This window comes from Periplaneta americana, chromosome 10, assembly GCF_040183065.1.
Source record: "Periplaneta americana isolate PAMFEO1 chromosome 10, P.americana_PAMFEO1_priV1, whole genome shotgun sequence".
NCBI lineage: Eukaryota > Metazoa > Arthropoda > Insecta > Blattodea > Blattidae > Periplaneta > Periplaneta americana.
This window is the reverse complement of record NC_091126.1, coordinates 43,243,273-43,253,693: the sequence shown is the minus strand read 5'-3', so window position 1 is coordinate 43,253,693 and position 10,421 is coordinate 43,243,273.

Genomic DNA, 10,421 nt, shown 5'->3' with positions numbered 1-10,421 from the left:
GAATACAATTTCACGATTGCGGAAATCTTGGACCCATCAGACAGGTTAAATTTTATGATTTTGTTTATCCACCCGCTTCAAACTAACAAGGGGTAGCCAGCTGGGCTAGTGCTAGCCTACGAGACACTTATTGTCTTCTTTCATTTTAAGAAATTTCTGTACAGTTCTCAAGACCGAATTTTCCATTTTTGTAACACATTAGGTCTTGAAATCCAAGTTCTGTCCGCAGTCAGGAGGTAAAGTAAGCTTTAGGACTGTGAAACAGCTGTCCGTGTCTGAGGGTGTCCGTAAACGAGAGTTAAATTTATCATTATTTCTATAGGCCTATTATTTCATTTGGGACATAAAAATCTGTCCGTATATGAGGAGTGTCCGTATCTTGGAGGTGTCCGTAAGGAGAGGTTTCACTGTAGTTGGTTTTTGCCGCGTTGCATATTAAGACAGATGGCATGCCAATCTTGAAACCGACAGTTGTCGGTCTTTCTCAAAGGAAGCGAAACCTAGTGGTTTTGTTACTACTTCGTTATTAATTATGCATTAAAAAAAAAAGGAATCCAAGCCTACACAAGCAGAGGAGACGTGCGAAGCAGTATAGTTTGCAACACTATTCTTTTAATGGAATTTACAACTTTAGTGAAAAATTTTAAACCACAATCTGTACCAGACAGTAATAATTTTGATGTAAGAGCTTCTCGATGTAAAAAATAATGTAGCCATTCGGCATTACCTCTTTTAATACGACAATGAGACCAAATCGATGTCCAGCCATTTCCTCGCGCCAGGGATGAATTTAATGAAGGTCTGGCGGGTCCTGGCAGCGCCAGGGTGCTGTTTTTCGACGCCGGGCGGCGCCAGGACACATTAATTTATGATTTTTATATACTTACTTACTTACTGGCTTTTAATGAACCCGGAGGTTCATTGCCGCCCTCACATAAGCCCGCCATTGGTCCCTATTCTGAGCAAGATTAATCCCCTCTCTACCATCATATCCCACCACCCTCAAATCCATTTTAACATTATCCTCCCATCTACGTATCGGCCTCCCCAAAGGTCTTTTTCCCTCCGGCCTCCCAACTAACACTCTATATGCATTTCTGGATTCGCCCATACGTACTACATGCTCTGCCCATCTCAAACGTCTGGATTTAATGTTCCTAGTTATGTCAGGTGACGAATACAATGCGTGCAGCTCTGCGTTGTGTAACTTTCTCCTTTCTCCTGTAACTTCACCCCTCTTAGCCCCAAATATTTTCCTAAGAACCTTATTCTCAAACACCCTTAATCTCTGTTCCTCTCTCAAAGTGAGAGTCCAAGTTTCACAGCCATACAGAACAACCGGTAATGTAACTGTTTTATGAATTCTAACTCTCAGATTTTTTGACAGCAAACTAGATGACAAAAGATTCTCAACCGAATAATAACAGGCATTTCCCATATTTATTCTTCGTTTAATTTCCTCCCGAGTGTTATTTATATTTGTTACTGTTGCTCCAAGATATTTGAATTTTTTCACCTCTTCGAAGGATAAATCTCCAATTTTTATAGTTCCATTTTGTACAATATTCTCGTCACGAGACATAATCATATACTTTGTATTTTTGTGATTTACTTCCAACCCTATTGTTTTACTTGCTTCAAGTAGAATTTCCGCGTTTTCCCTAATCGTTTGTGAATTTTCTCCTAACATATTCACGTCATCCGCATAGACAAGAAGCTGATGTAACCTGTTCAATTCCAAACCCTGCCTGTTATCCTGAATTTTCCTAATGACATATTCTAGAGCGAAGTTAAAGAGTAGAGGTGACGATGCATCTCCCTGCTTTAGCCCGCATTGAATTGGAAAAGCATCAAATATGATTTTTATCTACAGCCAACATAATTGCTGAACATTTATGATTAACATTATTAGGTACTACAGGAATATCTTTAAATTATATGTTCATTCATTCAGTGTTCTGCCCAAGGGGAGGTCTTTCACTGCAAACTCAGGTTTCCCCAATCTTTACTATTTTCTACCTTCCTTTTTGTCTCCTCATATGACACATATAGGCTTATCTTAATGTCGTCTATCGTCTGATATCTTCTTCTGCTCCGAACTCTTCTCCTTCCAGTGCATTTCTTCGTCCACTCTTTCCAACACAGATTCATTTCTTGTTCTGTCTGTTTACTTCACACCTCTTATTCTTCTTCATATCTACATTTAAAATGATTCTAGTCACTTCTCTTCACTTCGTCGTAATGGCCATATTTCTGCTCCATAAATGCCACACTCCATACAAAGTACTTCACTAGTCTCTTCCTTAGTTCTTTCTCAAGAGGTCCGTAGAAGATGCTACTTTTTCTGTTAAAAGCTTCCTATGCCATTGCTATCCTTCTTTTGAATTCCTGGCACCATCTCATATTACTGCTTATAGTCACTTCAAGTATTTGAAGCTGTCCACTTGGTCTACTGCCTCATTTAGAATTTGCAAGTTTACCTTCTTTACTTCTCTTCCTGTGACCATGGTTTTCGTCTTGTTGGCATTTATCTCCATCCCAGACTGCTCACAGCTGTCATTTAGCTCCAGTAGCATATCTCTTAGTATTATCTCCTCGTCTGTTAACAATATCACATCATCAGCAAATCTTAAGCACTTTATTCTTCTTCCTCCTGCTATCACTTCTCCCGTGTTCTGAAAATAGTTATTTACTGAATTCTCCAAGTAGATGCTGAACAGGGTAGGTGAAAAGGGGCAACATTGACGTATTCCTCTCCCTATTTTACTTCCTTCTGACTTTTTTTTTCCTGTCCTTACTTTGACTCGTTGTTTCATATAAAGATTACTGAACAGCCTTCTCTCTGTCCAATCCACGCCTATTTTCTTTAGGATCCCCATCATTTTATTCCAATCCACTCTGTCAGATGCTTTTTCTAGGTCCATAAATAGGCCTATTACATACACTTCTAGGTATCTTTCGCCGATTGTTCGTAGCACTTCAAGTGCATCTCTCGTACCTTTTCTCTTTTTGAAGACAAACTGATCTTCCTCCAACTGTTTTCCCATCTTAGAATATTAAACGTTGATTCAGTATTCGCAAGAGAATCTTCGTCGAGTGCGATATCAGGCTGATAGTCCTGAACTCGTTACATTTCTTGGCATTATTTTTCTTCGATATTGGAAGCAACACTGTCTCCGCACATTTTCAAGCTATTCGCCTTTTTTCATATATTTCGTTGCATAATGATATAATTTCCTTCTTGTCTTCACCCAACCATTCCACTAATTCAATGGGGATTCCATCAACTCCTGTTGCTTTCCCAGTCTTCATTTTCTTAAGCGCTAGTCCAACTTCTTCCCTGAAAATAGAAAATCCTTTTTCGTCTTTGGATAAGGTTACTTCGTCTTCTATAGCTAACTCATATGGACGATTGCTTGTCTCATATAACTCTTCTACACATTTCTTCCATCGTTTAGCATTCCTTCTGTCCTGCATTTCAGTTCTTGTTACGTGGCGCGTAGAAGTGGTAAGTAAGATAACAAGCTTTCCGGTATTACGTCCTAGCAAATACGTCGTTGCTTTTATTGTCACGCGTGCTATAAGCCGATTACGAACGATATTGGATGTACTAACAACCTGTTTATAATGCTAGGATGACATAAATACTATTGTGTATCCATGTTGAATCTTTCGTACACTACTTTTAACACTTGAATATAAATAATTGATTAAATGACGATCTTACTCGTGTTAATTATGTAAGCACGTGCGGCTTACAGCTGTTTCGGTGCTATTCGACACCATCCTCAGAGCCTACTAGATCTCGGTGCTATCTCAACTTCGCTGCCTGTTGTGTGGGTGCGTTCGTGTGATGAAGAGTTGTGTCAAATAGTGAGTGTGTTCTGAAATTGATCTGTGTGTTGAGAATTTGACTGGGGTGTGTTTTAGTGTGTCTGTATATTTCATATTGTTCTAGTGTGTTGAGTTTTTAGTTTTTGGGTTGTATGTGTAGGATTTCCATGTCTGTATTTATGTAATTGTATGTGTGGTTAGCATTAGTTATGTGTTCGGCATATGTAGATGTATTGTGTCCTCTGGTTATTGCTTTAATGCGTTCTTTGTATCGAGTTTGGAATGATGTACACAGGCGTATACAAACTTACATGCAATAGTTGCGACAGTTTCTACATTGGACAGACAGGCAGATCATTCCAAACTCGATACAAATAGCACATTAAAGCAATAACCGAGGACACAATACATCTACATATGCCGAAAACATAACTAATGCTAACCACACATACAATAATATAAATAGAGACATGGAAATCCTACACATACAACCCAAAAACCAAAAACTCAACAAATTAGAACAATATGAAATATACAGACACTCTAAAACACACCCCAGTAAAATTCTCAACACACAGATCAATTTCAGAACACACACACTATTTGACACAACTCTTCATCACACGAACGCACCCACACAACAGGCAGCGAAGTTGAGATAGCGCCGAGATCTAATAGGCTCTGAGGATGGTGTCGAATAGCACCGAAACAGCTGTAAGCCGCACATGCTTACATAATTAACACGAGTAAGATGGCCATTTAATCAATTATTTACTATTGTGTATCATAAACACTTGTGTCTTACTCAATTTTGTATTTTATAATTACTGATTAGTGATATTTAGCTATAATAGCAGCGAAATTACTAATAAGTATGCCTAATAATAATAATAATAATAATAATAATAATAATAATAATAATAATAATAAACTTTTCACGAAGCGTCTTGGTACTATTTTATTTACTACTCCCCTGGAAATATATTATAAACTGCAGTATCTTTCGTAACTGAACTTTTACGGAACTTCTAAAACGTGTGTATATATATATATATATATATATATATATATATATATCATCATCATCATCATCATCATCTTCCCTGTACTTAGGCTACGTCTTCATTTAGGTGAACCGGACAAAACTTCATTTATAAATGTCTTGTAGATCATATTAAAAGATGGTGAACTGCAACAATTAGCAATATCGTTCTCATACTAAAGAACGGATATTTTGAAGAACAAGTAAAACTTATAACTCAGAAGTATGCATCATTATCTCCACGATTTTTTTTTTTGCCTACTCTTGGTTTGGGAAGATAATTTCCTACAATAAATGCACTCGATCCTAGCTTTCATATTCGCTTTCAGGATGGCGAAGGTACTTACTTTTTTGTTATGGTTAACTTGCACTGCCACAGCTCGCTTACAAAGAGACCCGCTTGTTTTCCTGGAACACTGAAGTGAGCTCCACTGTAGTCACAACACCACTTTTCTTCTAGCTTGGCTAAACATGATACGCTTAAGACGGTGTAGTCTTGTTTTTTTTAGTTGGTTATTTTACGACGCTTTATAAACTGCTATGGTTATCTAGCGTCTGAGTGAGATGAAGGTGATAATGCCTGCGAGGTGAATCCAGTGTTGCTATACTTACTGATTTAGCAGGAGAGTTCCTGTTTTTCCATGGACTCTACTGCTCTACTGATTTCTTTGTCAAAAGTCCGAATTTCTCCTGCCTTTTGGGCATGCTAAAGTCACCATGGCACTATGCTCGGATTTTCAATACGCTCGCAACTACACAAAGACACACACACACACACACACACACACTCTCTCTCTCTCTCTCCCTCTCTCTCTCTCTCTCTGCACGGCCTGCACTCCTTACCTTCCCCTCCTCCTCAGCTGTACTCAGTGACAAGCGGCAGTCCGCTGAGCTGAAAGATTTATTTAAACGATTTTCGCAATTATTCCATTTAATTCATGACTAAACGGTTTAATTTGTAAAAAAAGAATCAATACCGTGCAGTATTATTAAGATTATTTTTACGTATCTACTTGTATAGCAATCTATCATTTCTCCCAGGCCGTTACTGCAATAGAGTGCTGTAAACATTGGGCAAAGACTATTTTTTTTCCTGCTTAAAGGTGCTTCATCGAAGGAAAATTGTATTAGAAGATTTGAGGTATATATATAACATGTAGAATCACTTAAATTTTGGTGCATCGGTCCTCTTCCACACGTAAGAGGAAAAACAAGTTTGGAAATGCATGAGGAAACACAAAGCATTTGAAAAGATCAGACACTTTAGGACAAAAAACAATCGGGTTTTACGAGTGATTTTACAAAAATAAATACTATGGCGAGAGAAAATAATAAACACTCAGGCGAGAGAAGCAGAAGTGAGACCAATCTGTTTTTGTAGCAGAACATAATTTGTTGATCAATATTATGGAACACTTTCGTGCATTATTGCACGTGTTGATGGACTTATTACATAAATTGACTTAGAATTTCGTCGTGATAATGGTTGTAATACGTCTCGGATTTTCCGGAACTGTACCAGAATCGAGATCTGTGTCCCAACGTCCTGAAAATAAAGTAACTCTCGGGATGCATATATGTCCAGGTTTTCAGCGGACAAGTGGTAATAGAAAGAAATAGCATTTGAGTCCTCCATTTCCGATACCTGTTAAGTCCTTCCAACAAAATTTTACAGAAATGAGGAAAAACTGTCATTTGTTTCCAAATTCGCTTCTCTGTAATTTCTTTCTTTAGTTTTATATGGTAATTATGAGGCCTTGCAAACCCAAAAGAGCTAAGTGACAAAATTGTGTTTTTTGGGAAATAAGTAAAAACTTATTTATGCTTCAGGGTTTTAATATAACATGTAACAAAAAATTATTAACATACTTTGAATCATGCTTTATTGACTACATGTGTTTTTTGGATTATAATTACTCATACACGTCACAAAACATATTTGAAAATGAGATCTTTGGAAAGAAGCTAAGTGCAACCTGATATTATGTTGAACAGAGCTAAGTACCGTGCTATCTTCCGAAACCATGCAGATTAAAGTTTGGCTGGTAATAGAAAAAAAGTGAAAAATAAAGAAAAATTAATGTAATCAGTGCTACAGGATTGTTTCCGATCTCTGATAACGAATTTGAATGACATCATGTGCGTCAAGATTCACACGACAGCTGAACTGTGGTGCGAGGTGACAGACCAATAGTAAGTGATTTCATAATTAGAGTGCACGGTGTTTCACAGTAGTAATGCCCAAGAAAATCGAGCCTTCTTGAGAGGGGTACATAACAACCCATTCCGATGCCAAGTACAGTTACTTGAAAATAAAATATGCCTGCAATAAACGAGGTTTCGTTAATTCCAAGAGAGACATCTTCTGTGTACTTAATCAGTTTGGTAAAGCTGGAATGGAATAATTTTTATCATCTTGTGGGGTGCGGCGACTTGTGACGGGGGTGGATTTGGTTGTTTTTTCCACTCTGGAATTAATCCCAGAACTTGGTTGTTACTTGTAATCTTCCAACGTTGTTCTATTAAAGCGAAATCACAATCTGCAGAACCAACACTGTGACCTACCATGAGAAATTTGTGTTCCATCTTATCAATCATTCCCATGGCAATGAGATAAAGGTACAGAAATATTATCATGCGATTTTTAAACTGACCGCAACAGTTGTCACTTCAAATCACCATCTTCTTCTTGGACGTGATGAAATCCGTTGATTGCACGCAGTAAACACGATGCCATCTGATTTCCTCCACCAGAGACACATGACATCATCTGAAGTATCTTGAATGTTGATCAATGAACCAGTAGATATAATAATATATTTGGAATATAAAATAAAGACAAATCAAATAAATATAATATGAAATTATGTTGCCTGACCTTGCCTGTTTACTTGAAAGTGGGTTTTCTAGAATATGTTTACCACTTCCGTTACATGTGAGTTCCCATTCACACGTGCTTTGTGCATTAACTTCTTACGGGAAACTTTTATTTGTGTTTCGTCATTAAATGCAGCAGGTTCTTTGATCATTATTAGCAAAAATTACGCCAAAAATACAACAAAACAGTCATTAGTCCGCCTTCCACTGAATAGAATCAGCTGCAAAGGAGAATGCTACATAGCTCCTTTAGAATTGCAAAGGGGTCTTGACATAAATCCTGTGTCATTTTTTGGTCACTGTTGGAACTACTAGAAACTGGTTAAGAACATAAATCTTTTAGCTGTGCATTGGCGCCGGTTCATAGATTACTTAGGTCTACAAAACTCAGTTTTGAAAAATTTGTCACTTAGCTCCATTGGGTTTGCAAGGCCTCATTTATTTTCATCTGATCTACGTGAAGTACTGAAATCTTACTGTAATAGTTTCTTTTTAAATAAATATTTTAAGTTGGACTTAACGGTGATAGGTTCTGTAAGTGGAATATAACAGACTTTGGAACTGTATTTGACTATTTAAGATGGCACACAACAAGGGAGAACGCGTACGACATTTTAAATAAAAGTGGCTTAATTACTGATTTATTATTAAAAAAATGTAGACTAAAATTAGTCTGTTGCTATAATATATTAGCATCAGTTTATCACTTGCAAAACAAAAACGCAGATGGACATAAAATTTACAAGAACTGCGATTCATGAGTGGCACATTAAGTAAGTTAAACAAGCCTTTTAAGAAGTTATTTTAATAATACAGTTAATATGATAACGTGGATGAAAGCTAAGAAAATAAATATATTTTTATGATTCTGTTTTTTCCATTGGATAACAATTATTTTCCACTTTTCACTTAAAGGTTTATCATTCTATCATCTTGATTTGGTAGTTCAACTATTTCACTTCTGACTGTTCAACTCTTATCTGTTGTGTTTAATCACGAAAAATAAAGTATTTTATAAGTCAACATGTGTCAACTACGAAGTAAAAATGTGAGTTATATCGATATAATTTAAATTTATTGCTAAAATATATTATGCCTTTTTAAAATTTATAATGCCCTTTTCAAAATTTATTGTGCCCTTTTTTACGTTTTTATTGCTTTTTCTGTCTGCCTATTTTAACTTTTATAAATGCCTAAACATCTGGGTTCTAGGCACTATATTTTTTATTATTTTTTAAATTTTCTTGGGTTATTTTACGACGCTGTATCAACATCTAGGTTATTTAGCGTTTGAATGATATGAAGGTGACAATGCCGGTGAAATGAGTCCGGGGTCCAGCACCGAAAGTTACCCAGCATCTAGGCACTATAGTATAATTATGCAGCTGCAAACTTTCCTTTTACTCTCGCCACGACCGCGACAATGCGATAACAAAACAATATCCGACTTCCACAAGGTGTTCAAGAACAATCTTCAGAAAATATTTACCAACAAGTGTTTTAAAAATAAATTTCACTGTAAAATGAAAATGAAAAAAAAAAAAAATGGGAAAGAAAAAAGCAGAGAGAGAGAGAGAGAGAATGCACCCCCTTTAAAATTGCTGCCCTAGGCAACTGCCTAGGTTGCTTAGGCCTAAATTCGGCACTGCGTTCATTATTCATCTAAGTCCAATAGTATCAATGAAACGTCTGTTTCATAGGCACGGTATGTCAGGGACAAAGCGTTTAGCTGAAGTTTCCTAATAAATATTGTTGTCGGTACTGCATGTATTACCCTTTGTCTCCGTCTGCATCTTGTTTCAGATTTTGATAATTGAAGTTCGTTTCATGAAAAATATGGCCTTCCATTAAACTCCTTTGTAATTTTAGAATCACTGTCCACAAATGTACCAAGAAAAAGAATTCGTTTCTTAAGCTTCCTTTTTGCAGAGCTTAGACAATTTTTGGATGAAAAGAGTACAAAAAGAGTGCAAAAGAAATTCAAATGTTTAGTGAAATTTGCAATCTCTTATCTGTGCAAAATACGTTCCTCGTCTGTGATTACCATCGAAACAAAAGCCAAGAAATCTCTTTGAACTTGAAAATGATATCACTACGTATACCTTATATACAGTACAGATTAGAGAAGCTACTTCTATTTTATCGCATTAATTGTTTTTTACTTCATATCTACTGAAACATGTTTTCGTTTTTATGTTCAACATTGTTTATATTTCAAAATAAAAATAAAATTATATATAATCATTTTGCGATCCTCCTCAGCTCTTTACACGATCTCCCACCAGGGGGTCGCGACCCACACTTCGGGAACCACTACTCTATAGTACGATTGTTGCAGTACAGTTGTTACTAGCTGTACTATTACTGTCACACTTGTAATTACTGTACCATTATTGTTATGAGTATGATTAACACTAACGTAAATACAAGTATAATAACTGTTGATTGTATCATTCTTACAATTAAGTTCATGGTACCACAGTCTACTATATACAGTCACGAAGCTTGAGTTTTGAGGGTGCTAGAAACAATAGACTGTGACGGTACTATTTTGCATTGCCTGTAATGAGGTGATATTAGCGATCCTAGTGGTGAGCAACTATCTAATGTTTGCATATTTACTACGTATTGAGCTTCGCGAGTGTATATACTAGACCAGCGATGGGCG